The following is a 23,090-nucleotide window of genomic DNA, read 5'->3' on the forward strand; positions in this document are numbered from 1 at the left end:
AGCTATTGTCTATTTACACTTAATTTTTAACATTTTACTCCTCTTTATTTGATGTATAACAAATACATCAAACAGATTTTGTTTGCGTGTAAAAAAACTATTAAAAGCTGCAGATGATTTCAACTCAGAATTGGCCTAGGGCTACTTGTAAGCCTAATCACAAAATAAAAAACCACTCCTCAATCATTATTAAAGTACTTCCATCTAGTTTTATTATAATAGAAATGGTACTTAGGAATGTGAAAAGCAAATGTCTTTATAAATTCAATGTAATGCTACAAGCACTTTCACAAGTTGAAACTGTCATTCCAAAGCTGAGAATGCATGTTTGGGTTTTTTTTCTGCAGAAGAAAATCAAACACATCTTCATGGATATTTAGGGGTTTGGTGAGGTTTGGGCTGTGTTTTGAGGGGTTTTTCAGTTGGTTGGTGTTTTGTTGTTCTGGTTTTGATTTGTTTAAATTATAGCAAACTCCTATTGCCATTTTTCTCCCAGATGCTGCAACTCACTTCCAAGAAACTGCCAGAATCTGGAATTTAGGAATATCAGCTGAAGGTTTGAGAGTTGTGACAGAATGACTGGGGCAGTGTAATGGATGTTCAGAGGATGATCAGTAAAGTATGATTTTCTCAGAAATTAACAAGACAAATTGTTTGGCATATAAAAAGATAAAGTAGAGACAGAGTATCTTCTTGCAACTAAAAATAAACCATTGAAATAGTTGTCTGAACTTCCTTGGTGGCTGCATACCTGCTCCAAGGGAGGTTTGGTTCTGTAACATCCTACCATAATATGTAAATTATTAGATAAATTATACTCAGCTTCATAATTGTATGCACCATTGCTGGTACTCAGGCAGGTCTGAACAAACACTGCTTAAAAGAAATCTGCCTCACAGCAGGAAACTCAGACCACACATCCTTTTGGTCCTGTTCTCTGAATCCTGTTCTCTGCTTTCCCAGCAGCTTCCCTCTTAGCCTGACCCAGTGCTGCTGGGCTATTTTCATCCAAGACAACAAATTTCTACCACAGTTTACAGTGCAAAGGGTAAAAGAAGGAGGAGAGTGCCACCCAAATGCTACACTGGGAGAAAGGAAGACAGCAAAGGAGGATCACAGTTATTTTTCTAAGGAATCACAAGAAAGCTGCTTTTATCCCCACCCTTTTTAGTGCTTCGTGGTTAAACCAAAGGAAGGGAAAAGCTGGGCAGGAGCTCCTCAAACCACAAAACTCAGGGAGTATAGACAGAAAAAAAATGCTATCAACGGATTGAGAGACCTTCAGTGTCACACCAATTTAACTTGGGTGACTTTACTCAGCACTGGAATTTATCTGGTAAGGAACCAGCTTACTGAAGAAGGTAATTTTGTTTTGTATTTATTTGAAAGGAGACACTGAGATTAGAATGAAACCCTGTGACTGTATTGCACACACATAGCTTTGGAAATAAGTTGGCACATGCTCTTTATAATTTAAAAAATACTGAAATAATTGCACATTGTTGGCTGCTTTAAGTCTTATGTTTAGTAATTAATTTTAAGAATAGTCTAAGCTGCTCTTTGCAGGTGTTCCTATTCAAAGTGCATTTGCAATTTCAATAATAGAGAAAAAAAAATCTGCATAATGAAAAAAATTCTATTAACATACCCAGTAATTTTAAAAATGGTTTTGAGAACCTCACTATGTAACAGGAATACAGACTTTCAGAAAAAAAACATAAAATATACAAAATTTTGTTCAAAAAACTGCATGTAAAATGTAACATCTCCCTTTGATCAACAGGTATGTGACAAATACATGTACTTTTTTGTGTGTGAGAAATTATAGAAATGCTTCCTCTCCTTCCCCCCAAACACTGAAGTCTCTCTTCAACTGAAGGCATGCATATTGTGGAAAAGGTTTTTCTCTTTAATGTTAGCTATAACTACACAGTGAGCCCAGACAGAGACAGGGAATTTGGCAACTTACTTGCTTAGCAAATTTGCAGTTACTTGAACTGTTTAAGTTTCATCTTTAAAGTAAAATGTGGCCTGACAAAGCTGGTTTTAGTGGTTTACACATCTTTCCCCCTAAAATAAGTTTTAAGGACGTGGTCAGGTTTGCTCAAACAAGTCAGAAGACAGAAAGGAAGAATCTGCTGAGTAATCAACCAGGGAGAAAAGAATAGACACAGATTATAAGAGTGTTGAGTACACGTTGGAAAGGGAAGCAATTATGAGGTTTGCATCACGAAATACTTATATAAGGAATGGATCAGAGATGTTTAACACAGAATGCAGCTTGGCTCCCTTTGGCCCTTATTTTGTGAGTGGTGCTACATCCATTCACCAAGAAGTCTGGAGAATCCAAGCAGTCTGTGCCAGAATATAACTGCTGGAATTTAAAATGCCCTAATTGGCTTTTGTACAAATGTCAGATATATGATGGGTCTGGAAGCAGGCCGTGGGCTGGATTACTGAGCTGTGTGGTCCTGTCTCCCCTGCCATCAGAGCCAGCACAGGCACAGCTCCCTGCAGTCTCCATGCTCAGGTTATCCAGGTACAAGCCAATGTCCACACAGCTGCTCTGAGAGAAACAAGAGCGATCCCGACTGAAAGATAAGACTGGAGCCAATTCAATACACAGGCTAAAAATATGTTTGTGGGCAATACAGTTAAATCGGTTTGGGAACCAAACCAAGTGACATGACCTTCAGAGGCTGCAAGGAGGGACAAGCAAGATATATAAACCACAAAACAAATGAAAAAGAGGTGCCCAACTTCTGTCCTGGCCCTACAGTAGAACTAATGAGAAATCATTTATGCTGAAGTAGAAGCTTCATCTACTATCCTGTCTTAAAATTGTATATTTTTTTCATATCTGAACCATATATACAATATATATGATCTACTGTACTCCTGGCTCAACACAGGAATCCCTTTCTTGTTACAGCTCCTTACAGATGATAATTTCTGCACCCTCTCCAAGGACAGTGATGTATCAAGAGTCAGAAGTTACATCTCTAAATCAACAGGTCGAATTCTACAAGTGAGATTATCTGAATCTGTTCTCTAGTGCCATCATTCTGAACTTTTCTATTGAATCTTTTACTGCTATGAACAAACATACCTTATAGGGAATGTAATGAAGATGCTAAATTGAATGTAATTGAAGATGCTTGAACAAAATAGGGATGAAAACGTGCATAAATCAGTTAAACAAGAGTTAAAATGGTTTTGATTGATAACAAAGGGCACTTCTTGCAAGAATAAAACAGGAGTGTTTGTGTCAAGGCCAGGATGCCTTTACTCTGATAAGACTCCAGCACAGATGCCTGACCAGCAAAACAGCCTGTGCTTCAAAGAGGAGAGTGCCAACAGGGTTATGTCACATCACATGTGTCATTCCACTTCCTGTCAGCCCAACAGGAAAACAGACTGTAGCTTTAAAGACATGGATATTCCAAATAAGGAAAAAAACAAGCAGTGTTAGCCTCCACTGAAGATTTATGGAAGCTGAAGTAAGCCAGATTCTGGAGCAAAGGACTAGCAAAAAACAGCTCTTGACTCCCAGAGGATATAAAATATCCATATGTGAAGTAGTTTGTTATCACCGACAGGAACCTGGAGCACAATAAACAGTGACAGACACCATTAGTTCCATCCTCTGCACAGCACAAAAGAGACACCGGCTATCCCACCTCAACACACGGAAATGTTCTGGTGTCTGAGAGTACCCAAGTGACAGGATGAGTTAATGAAATGTGTGAGAGGGTATAAGTAATGTGAGATTTTAAAGATAAATATCACATTATCTATGGTAAAGAGAGTGAGACTCTTTACCCTGTAAACTCATACTGACTTTTGTTTAACTAACTTCCTGTGACCTCAATGCAACATGAATGATGAGTGTGACACTATATTGATATACGACAATGGCATCAAAAATGATTGCCACAAACAGATCTTAAATTACAGCAGCAAACACTAAGAAATTACATACTATCAACCTTAAACACCTTTTCTAGAAACAATAACTTATGCAAAAGTAATCCTCAGTGCTGATTCCTTGTTCCTAAATACCTACCACTTCAGGAGAGAATTGAGCATGAGGAACTCTTCTCAATCTGAAGTTTTTAAGTTGGAAATGTTGAAAAACATTCATCCTGCCTACCAAAGCAAAGACATTGCCCAATGAAAGGCAGAATAACTGTGGAAACGTTGTAGGCAGACACCCAGTGATACTCACTTTAACTTTTCCCTGAATACCTGGGATCATCAGGTAGTGCTCCTTGTGCAAATAGCACAGGTTGGAAAAACTGGTCTATCAACTTCAGCCTGAGGAGAAAAATGCTTCCAACACTGTTGCAGTCCAAATTAAACTGTCTTCAGGCCTCCCAAACTGGAGACTTACAGCAAAATTAGAGAGAATTCAGTCATTAGCATTTCTCTGCAACAAGAAGCTTGCCTGTAAAACCTGCACCTCTGCAGAAATAGTTCACGCGACTTTTTCCTACACACATGTAGCATCTGATTCTGAATAAAAGAATGGGGAAAAGACGTGTAAAGAAACAGAACTGCAACATAAAAAATTCCAAGAAAGATAAGCATAATTTGACAGTTTTTCACACTTTCAGAAATTCCCCAACCACAAGCTGTTCTTAGACTAAAACTGTGGCAGGCATGACAAAAGGGATAAAACTGGCATTGCCACCAACTCAGACAACTTCCCAATGGATTTGCTTCATAATTAGAAGGATGTTAGCTTTTACTAACTTTTAAGAAATGCTCAAAGAAGGGAAAAAGGAAAAATGTACATGAATATCATATGCCTTTTGCTTCATTTCCAAAAGCCTGGCAAGAGCAGACACTGCAGAGAGCTGCACAAGATAATTAAAACCATTTGTAAAAACAAAGAGATGGTCTATTTTTGTTTCAGTCATTTCCTTCTCATGGTACAATCCATTTCAAAGAGGACAACAATTCATATATGCAAACCACTAAGCTAAAACTGGTTCACTGCTGTAATCTTTGAAATACAGCAATACTTAAAATGGCTGGTTCTTCAATGCTGCCATTGGAAAACATCTATGAAACTTGGCATGCATGGTAATTCCCAGTACAGAGAATTAAACTAGTATTAAGATGATAGAGGAGAAGGCAGTGAAACTGGAATAGTTGTAAGTCACTACCACAAAGTCAAACAGATTTTTGAATTACTGGATTTACCCATAATTACTGGACGTTAAGTGGATTAACTCCTGCATTTTACAAACCACTGCTTTTAGAAATTATTTTGGCCTTTAAAATTCTTTGCAAAAAATCTTTGGTAATCACATTGTTACAACACAATAACTGCACTAAGAACTGTTTCATTCTAACGCTTCTATGATGAGGTTTCAGGAAAATTTCCCAGTGGGAGTTCACGACCAGAACGAAGTTACAATCTGTGGAGTGGAAAGGTAAGTAGTTACCTTGCTACCTGCACAACAAGACAACTTACTTTTCATTCAAGAAACCAGATATTCAAGCCTGTTCCTTTATAGATGAGAGTTCCTAGGCGTTATCACAGGCTGGCAACACACAAAGTAAAAGCTCATTTATAGGGGTTTGTGCTCTTTTATCTAGTTCATGATGGGCAAAACTCTTTCCTAGGCCCCCTTTTCTGGAAGGCCAAGAGTTTTAATTCACTGCTGGCTGCTTTTTCTCAATGGACACCCCTAAAGGTGTGAGCACACAACAGTTTTACTTATCAAACACACCTAATCATATTTGGTTGAGGACACAGAGTGAACATCTGGCAGCCAGCCATGGTTAACCCACCCCATTGCTCTGCTGTGACCATCACATTTCTTACAGAATGGTTTAAATCAAGTTCAGCTTGCAAAACACAAATTAAGCCCACAATCTGAAACTCACCAGGTGACAGTATAGTGAGCAGAGAGTTCATGCCCTTGAAAGGTGAAAGTCCTAGAATTGGGAATGATTTGACTATACTGTGAACCAACTTCTCAGAATGAGCAATACTCTTCTTCCATAGGGAAATACCCTTTTAGCATCTCCAAAATCCCTCTGACCTCACATATTTCTGTTATTAGGACTGTTAGATTGTTATTCTAGATCTCTAACAAAAAAAAAAGGGCATAAGGTTCTAGCAATCAGAACTCTCACATCTTGTAGAAATAAATTACAGCTTCCCCTCTTAATCCTTCCACTTCCTTGCACTGTGAACCATGTCCTACATGGACTTTTGAGGAAACAGAGGTTAAAGAACTATTCTGTGCTGTAACTTTAGGGATATCCTTCCTCAGAAATAAGACCGACTGAAGCAATGTAATCAACAGCATGTATTTCCCTAACAGGCAATAAAACATTTAGTATTTAACATTTAAAAAAACATAACTGTTAGGTTTTGAGTTTTCTACAAAGAAAGTACCTAGAAAGTATAAACAGTATTTTTTCAGTGGTAACCTTGGAAGAGAATTTTCTCCAGGGAAAAGCACACAGTGTGGCCAGACACTTCCAAGCAGTCACTGTTAAACTGCTCTGACATTAACCTGGCCAGGTATCTGAGAACATTTAGTGCTTTCTATAAACGGCAGCTGCTTGATAAACACAATACCCTACAGCACACAGCCTCAGTTTATGGCTCACCAAAGCAACATCCCACCCCGGCTGTAGAAATACATGTATCTGTTTCGTAACTCAGAGATCAGGTTTCCCAACTCACATTTTATCAGAAAGGACAACTTTGAACCCAAAGAAATACTGAAGAGAAGTACCAAGAGGTAGTTAACAAAACAGTTACCCAAAACAAAAATATTTTGTTTCATCTGCCCTGTCAAAGCTTATTTAGCCCTATAGCCATGTTTAGCTTCAGTTGGCTCAGAGGCAGAGAGGCTTCTACAAAGCAAAAATCCCAATCTTGAGCATCTCAATCAAATATTCATGGTGCTGTTCACAACAGGTTATTTTAGACCTTACCATGATAGCAGGCAAAGGAATCTTCTGAAGAACTTTACCCAAAGTCCCTTCCTGCCTGTTGCTATGGCAAGGGGAAGGAAAGAATTTATCTGGAAGCCTCTGCTTATCACTGCTTCAGCTGCATGACACAGTAGTGAGAAGAGATAGTCACATAAACCCACAAGCTAGAAGCTACTTATTCATGTTATTCAATTAATTTTTGATTAGGGCAATGAAATAATCTTAATGTGATCACTCTGAGGAAAAATATTAAGTTAAAATTTTACATTATTTCCCCTCCTTTAGGCAATTTTCTTACTTATGATCTATTAACTGATGACTGCCTGGAAGAGGTGTTTCAACAGTTTTCCTGCAATCCAAGAAGTTAGAAGTAGAAGCAGTACAGAAAAACACAAATTCATGCTTAAATATTTAAAACAAAGGCATTCATGGATTAAAACTATGAAACATGTAACACATGAACAAAACTGGAAAAGATGAAAAGACCCCAGAAAAAACCCCAAAATTTTGCCTGTTATGAAGCACTCAGAAAATTAGGGACAAGGAGACAAAATACACAGAATAGGCACTGACCTTGAAGTCAGGGTACCTAATATTGTGAAAATTTTCCCTGAGGATGAAAAAAGCATGCTTGGTTTAACACTTGAAGATTTCTGAAAACAGTCTTAACAAGTGCCAAGCTATATTTATATCTTTACCTCTCAGACCCTTTCCATGTATTTCTGCTCTTCCCTATGTTGTGCACTTAAGCAAAACATGATCTAAGAATGAACTGAAAATAACATAAATGAAAATGGGTTACTAAAAGAGCATATGAGGATGTCTTAAATGTGTTCTTCAAACAAGAACACATTTCTAGGAATTGCTTTCAATTTCTTCCTTTTATTTTTTTAATGGAAACAAACAATAATTTGGGCCGGAAAGGGCATCTGAGGGTAATCCTGTCCAACACCCTCCAAAACAAGGAACATCAGTGTTAACCCAAGCTGTTCAATTGACTTGTAGAAATGTTCACTACACTCAACTAGGAGCAAAATACAAGTTATAATAAAGGCATCTTAATAGATATTCATGTTTGCAGATACAATGACAAAAAAGTGAGTGGCTCTGTGGCTTTATACAAACACATGCTATTTTACTAGGGCATGAATGTGCATAATGCCTTCCATCCTTAACATGTCAGCCTTTCACATCTCCCTGCCACACTGCTGCGAAAACCTACCAAGGAAACTAAAACATATTAAAAATGAAATTACAAAAAGATGCATTCCTTAGAAATTTTATTCCTATTGATATTGGCAATAACATGGTAAGAGATTGCTCACAGACAAGACTGCTTACTTCTGTCAAAACTTCATACCACAAATCAAACAGCTTCTCTAAAACCACAGGAAAAATCTAACAGTTAAAACAAACAACCCAAACACTGTACATGATAAGATTTATTTCAGTACATGATTTAATTCTTAGAAGTGCAATAATTTTTTCAGTGTATGCTTGTACATTCATTTCAGATGGCTTTAAACTGAAAGATTGAGAAGAGTTTCCAAGGTAACTCCTTTGGAAGGATTCTCCTGCTCAGCTACTCCTTTAACACCTTAGGATGTGTATTTCCCTGCACCTTTTATTAATAGCAATCCATATGAATGTTTCACTTATTCTCAATTTAGGTGGGTTTTATTTGTTTGTTTCTTCTTGAAGACTTTCACTGCTGCTTAATTTTCAAAATTTGTTAATATAGTACACATTCAGAGAAAATTTAAAAAAAAAGAATAATAAAACCTGTATTTAAGACTAAGACTACTTCAGTTTATACCAGTTAATTGCATTGTCATACGGCTTCTAAGCTTCACTGCAGGAATTACTTGCCAAAACAGATTCCTATTTTCTTGCAGGCCCATTTTCACTTCCTGTACTGATATTCCTAAAAACTCTGTGCCCGGACCTTTCAGAGTTAGTGTAGTCAACCTGTCTCTTTTTTGCTTAGCCCCTTACACAATGACACAGCCTTTTCCAGTGATGGTCGCTGAACTCCCCTATGAGGATCTGCTGTGCCCACACCCACAAGCGTGCAGTACAACAGGAATGGGATCAGGCAGGAAGGTCTGCAGACCTGAAACCCACGTGGGATATGTTCTCGGTGTTTTAGTTTGGAACAGCTCCAGTAGGATCCCACAGTCCAACACGAGCAGGACCACAGCTTCCAGTTTAGTTTCATCCAAAACCAACTCAGCTTCCTTGATGCAAGCTGATTTCACAAGTCAAATCAAGTGCAGTCTGTGAGAACATTCAGTGGACTAATTTCCAAAGTGCACTCTTTGTCCAAATTAAAACAATTAAACCACTAATGAAGATTAGTTTTTTTCCTGTTCTCTCTGCTATGCATTCTGGCCATGAGAAAAACCTCCACAGGTCTCTCCCATTCACTGACTCAAGTTCACTCTTCTTGCATTACTTCTGTTCTTCTTTAATTCCCTGCACATGGACAAGAGTACTTTCATGTGTGACCTTGCTGGGCCACTGTTACTGAACTGCCACCTTTCACTCCATTCTGACAGCTTCAGAGGACGTTCTTCTTCAGAATATTTTCCTTTGTAAAATTATAAAAAGGAAATCCCAAAGTTTCTCACTCTCCATCAGTGGGACAGGTGTGCTTTTCCCCTTCTTCTGTGGAAAATCAAGGCTAGAAAATTGCTTCTACAAAACTACTAGGAAGTTTTAACTGATGTGCTCTGGTCTAAGAAAAAACAGAGTATTTTTAGTCAAATAGATTAAGATTACATTTAGACTATATGTCTATTTAAAATGAATGATGAATGCTGTAGGTAAAAAAAAAGTCTGTCATAAAGCACATTTGTGTCATCAAACAGGGTAACAGATTGTCTCCCTGAGGCCTAAGTGATGAACCAGACTACAGAACTGCTTGTTTCATGTGGAAGGAGGAGCAGTCACTGAGCACCACTATCTGTGCAAGCACAAATGGTTTTTTATCACAAGGAGTGTAAATTTCCAGAAGTATTAAGCATCTAGAAAGACAGTGAAGAACTGAAGTTTCTTCTCCTGTTCATTCTATGCATTAGAGAAAATCAGTGAAGCCCACTTTGTGCCACATTGAAGTGAAAAGTCCAACTCCTGTGAGTGACTCTCCACATTCCTGGTACTGAAAAAAACAAATGACACTTCTTTCTCTGAAAGGGCAAGAAGGATGATCCAACACAGACTGACCAGCATCATCTCAACCCCAGGGAGGTCAGGGAGCAGATTCTTGTAGAAGCCATTACCAAACATAATGTGGACAAGAAAGTGATTTGTATTAGTCAGCATGGCTATATAAAGGGGAAATAATGTCTGACAGACCCGACAGCTTTCTTTGAGAAGATGACACCACCATGTCCTACAACATCCTCACACAAGGGGATGAAGCAGGGGCCAGGCAGGACTAGGGGGTGGACTGCAAGCCTGGATGAAGGGCAAGGTCCCTGGGGCTGGAACCAGAGGTGCACTGCCCAGTTAGACCCAGGCATCGGGGATGTACCCAAGGGTACAGACTTGACCAGCACTGTTTAAGTTCCCTGTTTATGACCTGGACTCAGCTCACCCTCAGCAAATATGCTGATGGAACAAAAACTCCACAAGGGGAAGTGCAAAGTTCTGTACGTGGGGAGGAATAAACCCACGACCCAGTAAAGGCTGGGGGGCAGCTGGACAGAAAACAACTCTGCAGAAGACACTGGTGCTGTTGTACATGAACTAGCAATGCTTCCTCACAGTAACAACAAATGCAAGGGTAGCCAGCATCCTGGATTAGGAAAAAGCATCATTTGCACCACGAGAAAGGTGCATCATTCTCTTTCATTCTAATTCTAGAATTAGAAGTAGGCTCCCCACTCTTTAGGCTCCCCAAATCAAGAGTGACACAGATGGACTGATGTGACACCAGCAAAGGGCTATAGAGACAATAAAGTGATTGTGAAGAGACTGAGAAAGCTGGGATTGTTAAGCTTGGAAAGGAGAATGATCCGGAGGATCTTCTCAGTGTGTATAAATACTTGAAGGGTTAAAAGGCTGAAGGCAGACTCTCCCTAGCAGTACCCAGGTATGGACAACAGCCAGCAGGCACAAATTAAAATACAGGAAATTCCACTTAAAAACAGGGGATTGATTTATTTATTTTTCTGTGGGGTGGTTGAAGAGCAGAGAACTTGTCAAGAGAGGTTAAATCACCATTCTCAGAGCCATTCCAAACCTGACTGAACACACTACTGACCGCTCTAACTAGCCTTACTCTAAGAAGATGAATTTGGATCAGGCCATGTCCAGAAGTCTCCTCCAAATTCAGGTATTCTGTGATTCTTTGAGTTCCCGAAAACAACCTCAGTAATTCCGGTTGTACTTGTCCTGTTTTTCTTTTTTGAGTCTCTGTCCTGCAGCAGATTCCTCCTCTAAAGAGACATCTATCAAGCTGGTGATATAGGCTATTTTTTTTTCCAAACTAAGGATATTTTTCAGTGCTCAGTTATTAATATAGCTCAAGTTTTACTAGTTTGAATAGAAAGGCACAGATTGCATAAATCAGCATTGCACTTTCTTCGGGTTCAGTAATGTTCATCTTGAACATCAAGATTTTCACTTCTACAGCTTTTCCTAGGTCCTACACTAAAATTTATTGCACAAGTCTGCACCAGGTATTTCTTCTCAATTTTAACAACTACTTCCATTTCCCTTATTGCCGCTGTGTATTACAACAAACAGAGCAATATAGCTTGAGTGAATTTCCTATATGTCCAGCACTACACAGACTCAAGTGTTAGCCAGCTCAAATTAATAACAATCAGGTTACATGAAACTGAAAAACATGCAAAAGTCAACTAGTTCAACTGTCCCAACATAAAGCTGTTACTGGACACCTCATATGCACACTGGTTCCCTGGTTTATTTTCATTTTCTTTGGCCCTAATAAGAAACCTCACAAAAAATTCACATATGACTGCCTTGGAATTTGTGCTATCCCATCATTATAAAAACAACATCAGAGATGAGAAAGTCATTAAATATCATGGGTGATACTCGGTTTATTCAAAAACATATCCTAATTTGTTGATGCTTTATTATATTTCTTTCATATTAACTTATATGGCTATTATTTACCCAAGCAAATCTGGACAGTTACCTGTATGTTGCTCCATATCTCTCCCATGCTTCTTTAAAGCTGCTGTCCTGGTACTTTCAATCCAACTAATTACTCTCTTTTACCTAAAAAATATCCCATCCGTGACAAATTTAGGCTGGAGAGTCACCTAAAGGATCCTCTAACAGTTTCTAAAAGCTTCTCCTAAGTGTCTACATAAATTAGTCCAAAGTGGGAAAGACTGGCACTGAAGTTTCACTTACGATACTAATACTAAACAAACATGATGCTGTCAAAAATCCCCACAATGTCTACACAGGTAAGTTGATTTTGGAGGTATAATATAGCTGCATAGCGTAACACAGCTCCCTTTCCCTTCAATGCGCTCTTCTACCACTTCAGCCTGATGATTTCCACATTTCCACTGACTTTCCCTCGTTTCCCAGTGCCTACATTTATCTTCCCTATCTCATTAGTACAGACATACTCACACAGCATCACAGCTCACACTACTGCTTTAAGTTATTTTCCAATTAAAAAGGTGGAAATAGTCAGCCTTCATGAGCAAACTTCAGACACTGCAGAACTTAATTTGATGCTTATGGGAAGAGATGAAAGACTGGATATGTTAAGAGAACCGCTTTAAGAAATTTGACACATTATTTTGTGACTTGTCATCGGAAAAAAATCCATGGTTTTTGTATTACAGCTATTTTTAAAAGTACTTCAAAGGCATTACTTTTGAAGTGTGTTCTGCCAATTGATGGAGGCAATTTAAAGGACAGACACCAAAGGAAAGAATGGTCTTATTTGACTATGAATATTAAGGCAACACAAGAGTAAAATTTTATATTCAATAAAACTACGCGCTTGGCTTTAGCAAAAAGCAAAAGAAGCAAGGTAATGCACCTAATAATTGCTATATGAGAGACAGGATAACGATTGAGAAAGATACATCACCAATTGCCTAAATACTGCACCATCATCCAGAGCCCACAGTCACTGGGGAGACCCATTCTGCAGGAAGGACCTGGAGAACCCTTCCAGGCAATTGGGAAAAACCCAATTGTGCGCATCTACCCACAGGTGAGGTCTCCAAATTCCCTGAAAAATGGGTCCAGCCTTTATAGGCCCAAATCAGCAAGTCAAAGTGACCTGATGATATTTTCAGCACAGGAACTCCTGGATTTGATGGCACACTTCCTGACCAGCAGGGGCCAGAGCTTGGCCAGAGCCTTGGCTGTGAGGGTTTTCCCCTAAAATACCCTACAAACAAACCTCTATCCATGTCAGTTGGGAAAGTTTCTTAAAATGATACATTTCTTGCAGATAACTACACAAGAGAGCTAGCAAAAGCATCTGTGTCATTTATTTTTAGCTAACTAATACTGATGGTGTTAGTCACATAATGCCCAGGGTTCATCTTTTAAGTCAACTTTGGCTGAGGCCTGCTGCTCAGGCCTAAGCACATCAAAGTGGCAACAAGAAACATTTTCTCTGCTGTAAAATAACACAGTAAAACAAAATATGAGGCCATCACCTCCTGTTTCACCATCCACCTTGCAGCCCTGGAACAAGTCCCTTCAGAAGCAGTTACACATTCAGTTATTAACAGAGGGCAGCACCTACAGAGGATTTCATAATCTCCGGCCATTAGTTTTACCTCTTATTTACAGCTCAGTGCTTGCTTCACGTTATTTCCCCATTCCTTTCTCAGAGCTACATTTCATTATCAATGGTTCATACACACACCTAAACAAACCTGCAAAAAGCTTTTAACTCTGGGGAATGAAAAAAACAGAAAGCCTGACCATTCAATTACCCAATTACCTGTAGTCATTACTATGAATGACAACTTCAGCAGCCATTACAGTTGTTGTACATGTTTATACGGTTGTAAAATTGTACAGCTGTAATGTTTTTAAAAGTAGCTTCTGGAAAGACTGTTGTCTACCAGCAAAACGTCAACCCTGACCATCTCACCTGCAAGCCTCAAATGGAGCAGATGTAATTTCCAAAACTGCAATTCTGGTGTCTACATGAACCTTAACATGATTTTTCAGGATGTTCTGTGCAGGACTGTCTAGTACACAATGCAACTTGTTTTTAGCGTCCAACAGCACCAATGAAGGTTTAATGAGCACAAAATTACCTCCCTCTGTGGATATAGCAATGAAGAGAGCCCTAGACACACCTCCATTCCTTGCTCCCAAGAACACAGATAAAAATGCCTGTGGAGCTTTCAGGGGATATTGCCGATAAAAACCTGCTAAACAGATCATCTCTGTAGGTACCTGAGCAATAAATGAAACCGAAACAGACTGCATAGCTCTGCAATTCAGCCTGGCAAGGCTCATCAAAGAAATGATGAATCATTCCCTACTACCAGCAACAACCACGTATCTTGAAATGTGCTGATGACTTCAAATCTCTTGAAAAAGAAAGCTCTTTGTCGCTTGCTGCTTGTACCTGCTTCAGCAAAGTAGATGGTGTAAGAACAGTTCCTGTTGATTGACTCAGCTGTGGGAACAAGAACTGCTGTAGACAACACACTGAAATTCTGACAGGTAAGGCATGACTACACACGCACTGCCCCCTAAGAAAAATAAGCTGCTTCTCTGAGTATTCCTAAACAGCAGAATCAAAGAAACTGGAAGTGGAAAGCCAATACTTGGAAAAAAATTAAGTAATGTTGCTGTGTGCAAAATTCAGTGTCAGGTGAAAATAAACATTGCATTTTTCCAAGCTAAATTATTTATTACTAAAGTAAATCCAAAAGATGCAATGGAAATTACAATATCAGGGAGGGGAGAAAGTATTGAGATTATTTAATTCAACCCTGAGGTATCTGAAAGTCTGCTACGGGTCACTGTCTTTTCCAAAACCGCAAACCCCCGCAAGCAAAACTTTTAGTTCCAGAGGAGTCGTCTTCATGTTTTCTAATTTCAGCAGAAGTCCATTACCTGCTTCCTGGGAATTTTTTACAAGTGACCAGATGGCAACATCAAAGTACAGCCATGGGTGAACAACAAAACCATCCCAACTCTGCAAAATCTGACTGCTTGCTACAGTCCAGCTCATGCCTCTCTATAAAACAGAGCAGAAACTATAGGAGAAAGGTAGCCTAGAATTGTACCACTATTCCAATATTCTCAACACTTCCATTAAACTTGGGTTTTCTGAGGCTGCCCTAATACTCCTTTGACCTTTAGAAAAAGATTAAGCAGATGTCAGAAATCTTAATTCCTCCAACTAAAGTAATAAATAAATTCCTTAAACAAAAGTTTCAGTCTTTACATCCTAGATATTCTGTGTGAAAAACTGACAATTGCACATTAAATGAAAACAAAAGAATAAGATAATCTTCTAACAAAAAACATTGACTGTATCCTTCAATTTCAAGGGACTTGCCTTACTGCTGGGATACAACTGGAAGCCCACAGGTTGGTGAAGAAGCGCAGAACTGGCTCCTAAACCAAAACTTGCAAGTGAACCAGAGGCAACTGCACCACCCACACGTGTCAGCAGTGCAGCTATTGAGCAGTGCAGATGGGGAATCATCCTCCTGCAGCTGGATACTGCTCAAGGAGTGGGCCCCCTTCCCCTTGACACTCCCCTGTGTCACAGCCTTCCCCTATCTTCGTGTCAATTCTAGTCATCAACTGACATTCGAGTAACTGCTCAACCCAGGAAATCTTCAGAAAAAAAAAAGCCTAGGGCCCCTGATAATTGTGAAACTGTGTATTTTTTAAAAACAAAATTGGCACACTTTGCATGCGCTGGCAAAATAGTCTATGCAAGGAGAGTAATTTATTGTGAACACACTATACCATATATCCACCCCTTTATGGCTTCCCTGGCCATACATCATGTGGAACACCAAAATGGAACCCACACACTGGAGCAAAAGAGCAGGCTTATAGGGTTATAACACTGTGCAATGACCACCTCAATCAGCAAAACATCCTTACAGATATGAACCTTGAGTCTGACCCATGTAAGGAGTTCTGACAATTTTCTTCTAAATTCTGTTCAGACACTTTATGTAGTTTTCATTACTGTGTGTGAGATTAGAAGTCATGAAGGCAGAAATATAGAACATGAAGTATAGAGTTTACTATTTTTAAAACAGGAAGTGAAATTCCAAAAAGCAAAGAAATCCCAGCTGCGACACAGACTCTCTTAGAATAAATCTCATCCCGGTTATTACTGTCTGTAAGTCCCCTCCTCTGCCACCTCCCACATCAGCCACCCATAACTATGAATTTTACTTTGTTGGGGTCTTCTCCACTCAAACACAGAGTGCACTGGGCAGCTTCCAGCCTCAAAACAGGCATTAGTCTGAAAATATTTTCACCTCTAATATTCCCCTTAGGACAGTATTATTTTGTTCACATTGCAATACCCCTCAGGACAGTATTATTTTGTTCACATCACAGATGTGAAAGCAAGTCCTTGCTTAAATGTTATTTTTTTCTTTAATAACTCAAACTCTTACTAGTGTCTTAAATCTTGTAGTTCAGAGAGCCTCATGATAAGTGGAAAACAAGGGAAAGCAGAAAAAAGTCATGATATGCCACACCACACCTCACAGGGCTATGTTTAAAATCTTTAAACCATGGAGAATATCAAATAAACCACCAGCAATGTCAACAGGTCTCCACATAGAGCAAATCCACCTGCCCAAACCAGATTTCAGAACAGGAGTTAAACACCCTGATTCAATGGGTGCACAGAAGAACAATGAGAACTCCGCTGCCTCACGACAGCTTTTTCATTGACCTGAACTCAATTTGGTTTAGGCAAATGTTTAATAAATACAGTGTTGCTCTGGAAATTGGTCTTTTTAATACTCACAAAATGCCTCATTGGTCTAAGGCAAAAGAAAGATATTCTAAAATCTTATTGGTAAACTCAATTTAACATGCACAAAGTGGAACATGCCAATTACATGCAGGATTACTGTCCGTGGACCCAAGTTTTCCTCTGTATCTTTAGGTGATGAGCACTCAAGTGGAATTAGAAATGTTGGTGAGTATCCACCTGAAAACACAGGTGAGAGCTGTTTAGTTTGGGTAGCTATGGAAACTTCTTTCTGGTAGAGTGAAGTGATCAAAGTGTCTTCCTTCAGCATTTCTCTCCTCTTTCCCATTACCATTATACACATTATTTCCCTTCAAACAGCTGGAATAAGAAACTGCTCTGAAGGCTTCATCATTGAAGACATCACATGCACTGGGTCAATCACAGACATTTAAGAACCAAAGCAGCTTTGTGATCTTCCAACTGGTGCCTTTAATGTTCCTTCCAAACCATACCATGCTGTGATCCTGATACAAAAAGCAAGTCAGTGTCACAAGTCTCACTTTTTATCTTCTAAGCTCACAAATTCTCTTTTCTCTCATTTCCTTTATAAAGTGCCCTTCACATGGAGGATCGCTCAGGAAGTTTTAATCTGAATAGACAGGAAAGGGTGTTGAGGTAAAATCTGGTGAAAATATGAAGCTCACCCCCTTCACAGAAGTTAGCAAGCCCGGTTAAAGATAAGGCCAAACACATTACCATTTTATGAACATTTTTATATATTGGTCAACGCATTTCTTATCTAGTCTCTGAAATTATATACTTACAGCAGTAGGAAATACACATGTATATATACAAGGCACATACACTTGTAGAGACAAGCCTTATTAAGATAAATTAATCAGAGTGATCCACAGATCACTTAATTCAGGTTCTGACAAGCCAAAGTAAAAAAATCCAAACTTTAAAGATGAGGAATCCTTATACAGAACAAACTTGCTCTATCTATCTGCTCTGCAAATAGATGAAAAGAGCAGCACTGACAGAGCAAAAAACTCAGGGTGTCAGAAAAGTAGAAGAGGAATATTCAGAGCAACAAGTCCTAATACATTCAAGTGTTTATGAAGCCAGCAGTGAATAAAATAAAAATCTGGATATCTGAGCGTTCTAACTGTTAAGCAAGAAATACATAATTAAAAGTTAGCTAGCACTGGGGACTGGGAAAGCACTAAGCATGGATACTGACCAAAAGCATGTTAAAAATTAACACAACCCACTCTTCTGTGTCTCAGTTCATCTCTTCAGCTTGCTCAGCATTGAGCTTTCCTTCACTTTTTCCACTGAATGAGGCAAAGCTAAAGAGGGTAGTAAGTTATGAATGACTTGCCCAGGCAAGTTCCATCCCAATCACATGAAACTGAAGGGATCAAAGAGTCTGAAAATTAACATGCTTCCAGTCACAAATTTTATATTCCTAATGGATATTTCACCGCGAATGGCTATTTATTTGATGAATCAATGAATAAATCAGAAGCAGATTGCAGACCTGTCTTACCATGTCTTTTTCTGTTTCAAGATCACCTTAATCTTTCACCTGATCTTTCTTTTCCTTAGTAATAAACTTCAAAAATATTACTAGGTACCCAGTTAATACTTAGAATGAAAAAATATGTGTAAAGGCTACCATTGAAAGAAAAATAGACCTATAAAGAATAGAAAACTGAGAACATGAAGATTTTATACAGGCTGATAGCAACACTCCTCTTGAAAGCTCCAGCTTGCTATATAGCCCTGGTATCCTGGGCTAACAAATCCAGAACCGAGACCTGCGTATTTCAGGTAAAAAAAGATAACTCACCTAACTTTCACTTCCTGATTAGAAACAGGGTTCTACACAATCAAACTGGAACAATCCACCTGAAGAGCACAGGCCTTTTCTTGCTGAGCAACAACACCATTTGAGTCTGAGCTGCAGCTTCAGAACCAATGGTGTAAATGCAAACATGACAGGAGTTCTGTGCCTGGCTGAAACAATCAGCCTCTCCCAGCAGCAGAGTTGAGAATAGCTCAGGCAGGTGGGTGAAAGGAAGGAATTATCGGTTCCTAAACAGGAGGACTAAAATAAAATTTAAAAAAAAAAAAAAAAAACAACAAAAAAATCCCAAAAAAAACCCCCCAAAAAAACCAAAAACATACTGCCAAGTTTGAAAAACTATTTGAATAACCAGCACAACAAGATGCGGTATTGTGTTTCCTCAGAGGGGACAAAAAAACCTGCTGTGCTTTGGTATAGTAAAAGCAGAAATTCCTGGCATAACTTGAGAGCTGGTCATACGAAACAGGGCCTTGGCTTCTTCAAAACACTCTTTCCCAGTTTGTTGCAATACTTTCATTTCTATTATGTGTAATTTGCAATTCTTATGAAGAAAAATATCAATCCTTCAGCTCCAGCAGCTCTGCACTACAGTAAAACCTGAGTGTCAGTCACGTAGAGAAATTGACCAAGTCTCTACTGCTTTAGTCTTCTGAGACAAGGATGAAGAGCCTTTCTCTCACCAAAATGTGCACACCGAATTAGCTCAGCTAACAGTGCAACCAAGCCCAAGAAGGACTACCTACAGTCCTTAAAAATACTCAAGTTACGAGACAGTAAAACTAAATATCTAGAATACTCCCAAGCTAGACTATAATCATGGCTTGTCTACTTCCTCTTCTGAGGCAAGCACTCACTTCAAAATGCTTCTGCAGCTGGGCAAAGTACAGTTACAGCAAGGAACTGTGGCCAACACTCCTCTGGGTTATGCACACACCTTCACTTTCCTCAGCTGTGAGGGGACAAAGAAGTTCCAACATTTACATCTAAGTACAGCAGAATGACAAAAACTAGAACATTACATGAACGTAACTGGACACCCAAACAGAAAAGCTTAAAAAACCTCCCAGAAGTGTCATTGTTACCATGTGCAAGGGGTTTTTCTTCTACTCTCACCCTGAAGACTCTTTTCCTTGCTTTTAAGAAGAAATCAAATTGGTTTCATTGCTTGAAAAGTACTTCACTATGGCTGAATATATTTATCACTTTGTTTAAACAGCTTAAACTCACAAAAGATGTTTATTTAGATGCTATCATTGACTGATACTGATAATGCTGCTGACAAACATCTTCTCTTTCACATGTTGTAAAATAAAATAAAATTACTTCGTAAATCTCTCATGAAACATTTTTCAAGTAGTCTATGACAAGCTCTCTTAAAAAAATTATAAATTTAATCTCCTCAAGACAAACATCATGCTACTTTACTGCCTTTCTTCCTATTATCTGATGCTGTAGTTTTCCCCGAACAATTCTGAAACTTAAAACCAAACAAATAAGATAACTCATGTTTGAGGTCTGTTTCACAACAGAAGAAACAGAACTTTAAGAAGGGAGAGAAAATTGAGGGAAGAAAAAGAAGTGATGCTGCTTAACTAATAAATTCATATAAATAATCTTCTCTCAACCTCTCTTAAGCCCCAAAATAACTTTAATCTGTAAGAGGCTTTCAAAGTTCGCACTCAGAAGTCTCAGTTATTTTCCGCTCCAAAATTATCTCTCTCATCTACTGTTGTTGTTTTAAAGACAAGAAAACTCACTTTGGGTCTGAATGCTACATATTATTCCAAAGATCATTTGGAGGTGAAAGCATTCAGTGCAGTGATTAAATGTGTCAGCTAAATCACAACTAAGAATGCACACTAGACACAGTCCACATTTAAACAGCTGTAGTGAATAGCAAGGTAATTGTAATTAAATTACAACTGCTTTAGGACTTTCACTTCAAGAAAACAGAAAAGAATTTACTGTTTTTTGAAACAATACATTTTTAAGCATTAAAATCCTCAGAACCTAAGATGGCCTGTGATTCATGTTTCATTCTTAAAAGCCTGCGCCTTTTCTCAGGTAAATAGAAGCAATTGCTGGATCTACTGTCACTCCCTCAGCACAGAATGCCTTCTTTCAAATAGCAGTCCAGATTCTCTCCACTTCTCTTTGAAAAGGTTGACAGGCAGGGTAGCAGAGGCCAAGCAAAACAATGAGAAACTCACGACAATAAGCAGCAATATATTAGGAAAAGACAGTCTAAAATACTCTGGTTTCTGACTTCTTCAATTCGAACCAAGCTATAAAGGTAAGTTTTGCTGGGGATATTTTCTGAAGCATCAAGGGTAAAGGCTGCCACAACACAGGTAATCCCAATTGCTACACCTGCCCCTTTCTCTGCATCACACACAGGTCAGAAAGTCTTCTGACAATTTAACATCACAAATTACAGCAATCAAAACAACCTGAATTCTCGAATATTAGAGCAAATTAGAGAAACCCATCCTCGAACACATTTGTCTGCTTTTATCTCGACAGCATTGGCACACAAGGTCAAAGAAAACCGGCGTGGGAGCGGAAGAGTTAACAGCCAGAACTTGTCCATGTTTCCAAAATAGAGCGGAGGCACCAACGTTGCCATTCTGCCGTGTTTACAGGAGGGAACACAGTTCGGGATAAACCTCTGGCTGTAGTCACGCTTTATCGCTGGGACACATTCCTTCAATGTCCGGCTGTACCCGGCCGAGATACGGACACCGAACCCGGGTACACCTGGAAGGAGCCCCAGGACAGGGGGGACACACTCGGGGACAGGAGGCTGTGCTGGAAGGGCTGCGGAAAGCACAGCCCTGAAGGGAGTGAGCCACCGAGAGGGGGAAGGTTTTGGGGTAGATCCTGGAGACCAGGAACAGGGAGAGGCTGGCGGGGTCCGGCCGGGCAGGGACGCAACACTGCCGGGGACGGCTGAAGAAAGGACTCGGAACTGGAGGCACCGGGGTGCGGGCAGGTGCCCCCAGCCGCCGCGGAGGGGCGGCGGGGCCGGACAGCGCGGGGGCCCCGGGACCGCCGCCCACGTCCCAGGAAGGGAGTGGTGCTGCCCCGCTCGAGGAGCTGCCCCGCGGGGCCCGGGGGTACGGAGCGGCGGGTCCGCCCTCAGCGAGCCCCTCCGGATCCGCGCCCGACCACAGGATTCCCGCGACCCCGTGTCTCCCCGCCGCCTGCAGGGCCCCGTCCCCAGCGCTATACCCGTGCCCCCTCTCCACCCCCCGGCCCGGCCCGGCCCCGCTCCTCTCACCGGCCGCGGCTCCCCCGTCCCTCAGATCCAAGATGGCAGCGCGGCCCGCCCGGCCTCCGGCAGCGACTTAGCAAAGTCGGGCGGGACGTGCGCAGGCGCCGAGTCCCGCGGCCGCAGCGCAAGAACTACAGCTCCCACCGTGCCCCGCGCCAGGCACTGCGCATGCTCGGCGCGGGCCACGGGTTCGAGAGGCAGGGAGGGGTGGGGTGGCAGCGTGAGGGGCCGTGAGGTGCGCGGTGAGGGCTGAGTTCCATATCCTCTGGAGCCAGCCTGGGGGGTTGGGGCTGTTCACCTGGGGAAGAGAAGGCTCCAGGGACAACTTAGAGCGCCTTCCAGTGCCTAAAGGGGCTCCGAGGGAGCTGGAGAGGGACTTTGAACAAGAGCCTGGAGTGACAGGACAAGAGGCAATGGCTTCCCACTGCCAGAGGGCAGGGTTAGAACAGAATATTGAGAAGAAATACCTGTAAGGGTGCTGAGACTCTGGCACATGGTGCTCAGAGAAGCTGTAACTGCCCCTGGGTCTCTGGAAATGTCCAAGGCAAGGCTGGACAGGGCTTGGAGCAGCCTGGGACAGTGGAAGGGGTCCCTGCCCACGGCAGGGTGTGGAATGAGATCTTTAAGGTCCCTTCCAGCCCAAATCATTCAATGAATCTATGATTCTGTAAGCAGAGTATATATGTGTGTGTGTGTGTATACACATACTACAGTAAAAATCTTGGATAATCAAAGCACCCCTGAGGGCTCAGCTGGTACAAGAACACCTTGAGGAGCCCACGGCCATCCCTGGCTCCACGTTACTGCAGTGACAGCAGCAATGGGAAATCTCTGAGAGCACGAAGGGACATTCTGGCTAACATGAATCTGTAACAGTCAAGCTGCTGGGACATCAAGCTGCTGTCACTGTGGGCTTTGGGACACAAAATAAAGCCCTTTGAAAATAAAATAACTTTTGTGATTTTAAATTATCTGTTGCAGGTGCTTAAGTCACTGACATTATTTAAACTTTACATAAAATCTTTCTTGTTTCAGTGTATTTTTTC

At 40.4% G+C, this 23,090-nt stretch overlaps 1 protein-coding gene across 4 annotated transcripts in view; it reads right to left on the bottom strand.

Moving 5' to 3' along the window:
• The window catches only part of ITCH (itchy E3 ubiquitin protein ligase), a 58,182-nt gene extending 36,009 nt beyond the window's left edge, over positions 1 to 22,173 (bottom strand). For all 4 annotated transcript variants that reach the window (XM_038158655.1, XM_038158654.1, XM_038158653.1 and 1 more), the window contains exon 1: positions 22,051 to 22,173. The gene's annotated coding sequence lies outside the window, so the exon portion shown is untranslated. The remainder of the gene's footprint in view (positions 1 to 22,050) is intronic.
• Positions 22,174 to 23,090: the final 917 nt, after the last annotated feature.

Source organism: Motacilla alba, chromosome 20 (genome assembly GCF_015832195.1).
Source record: "Motacilla alba alba isolate MOTALB_02 chromosome 20, Motacilla_alba_V1.0_pri, whole genome shotgun sequence".
In the NCBI taxonomy this organism is placed as follows: Eukaryota; Metazoa; Chordata; class Aves; order Passeriformes; family Motacillidae; genus Motacilla; species Motacilla alba.